A 1,841-nucleotide genomic window follows, 5' to 3' on the forward strand; every position below is an offset into this window, starting at 1 on the left:
AGAACAAAACATTGCTAAGTATTGCATTATCTTCACAATTGTCAGAATGCTTGAGCCATCTTTGTGGCTATTGTATCAATCCATCACACCAAGGGTCTCCCACACCCATGTTGGCCCTCTGCTTCACCAAACATCATGTCCTGCTCTAGAAATTGATCCTTTTTGATAATGTGTCCAAAGCAAGTAAGTCAGATATTATTCTGTTGTGATTCATAAGATTTTCATTGGTCTGATTTTCATAAATACATCACCAGGCCTTTCTTCCTAGTCTGTCTTAGTTTGGAAGCGCTACTGAAACAGAAATGCCTTTCATGCATTACTGACTCAGTCTTAGGCAATATGATTATTTATCCACATGTCTCAGGACATATGAATGTACATGACTGAGCACTGGACTAAGAATCATAAAAAAGACCTAGGTTCCAGTGTCATATCCTTGTACTTACCAACTCTGGTATCCTGGGCAAGTAAAATTGCTGCTGTGAACACCATTTCCTTAATCTTTTTCAAATAAACCAAAATAAAACCCACTGCCTTCCGGTTGATTCTGACTCATAGCAACCCTGAAGCACAGAATAGTACTGCCACATACAGTTTCCAAGACTGTAAATCTTTATAGAAGCAGATTGACACATCTTTCTCCCACAGAGCGGCTGGTGGGTTTGAACTGTCAATCTTTGGTTAGCAGACAAGAATAATTAATTCACAAGGCTGTAAAAAGAATCAAATAACATAATGTATGTTCAGAAAATGTTGCTGAAAATACAAAAATATAAAACTGTCATTATTATATTGTTCCTTTAAATAAGTAATTGTGCCTTCATTTGCCAAATTCCATGTTTTGACCTCGAGTTCAATAAGTGATGTAACCACCTCCTTTTGTATATGAGGGATGATTGAAGTTCCATAGGAAACATTAGTTAGAAGATGACACAGTTAGGGTGGAGAAAGAACTTATAATCACTGCCAAATATCTAAAAAATATTTCACACACTAGGAATTAAACATGTTATAATTCCATGTGCTATATGTACAGATAGAACTACAAGAAACCTGATTTCAGCTGAGGCTCAGGACACATTTTTAACAGTGGGAAGAGGTTGTCTTGAATGATGACTTCCCACGTTAACAATGTCCAGCAAATTATGCCTTTCCAAATGGCTTTCTGCAAAATAACCAATATTTAGCATGACTGTGCAATCTTCAAAGAGACTCTGGTGGCATAGTGGTTAAAGCATTGGACTGCTAACCAAAAGGTCAATAGTTCAAACCCACCAGCTGTTCAATGGAAGAAAGATGAGGCAATCGCTTCCATAAAAATTTACAGCCTTGGAAAATGTTATCAGAGTCACTGTGAGTGAAAATTGACTCAATGGCAATGGTAGGTGCAATCCTCAAAGTACTTGTAGTTGTTGTTAGGTGCCATCAAGTCATTTTCAACTCATAGCGACCCTATGCACAGCACAATGAAACACCACCCAATCCCACATCAGTTCCATGATCCTTGCTGTACTTGAGCCCATCGTCACAGCCACTGTGTCAATCCATCTCATTGAAGGCTTTCCCCTATTTCATCGAATCTCCACCCTACCAAGCATGACATCCTTCTCCAGGGAATGGTCCCTTCTGACAACATGACCAAAGTAGGTGGATGAAGTCTGGCCATTCTCTCTTCCAAGGAGCATTCCGGCTGCACTTCCTCCAGGACAGACTTGCTGGTTCTTTTAGCAGTCCATGGTACTTTCAGTATTTTTTGCCAGCACCACAACTCAAAAGCATCAACTCTTCTTCAGTCTTCTTTATTCATTGTCCAGCTTTCACATGCATATGAAGCAATTGAA

The sequence above is a fragment of the Orycteropus afer genome, unplaced genomic scaffold (genome assembly GCF_000298275.1).
Source record: "Orycteropus afer afer isolate SDZICR_OR568_19922 unplaced genomic scaffold, OryAfe1.0 scaffold00052, whole genome shotgun sequence".
NCBI classification, from domain to species: Eukaryota; Metazoa; Chordata; class Mammalia; order Tubulidentata; family Orycteropodidae; genus Orycteropus; species Orycteropus afer.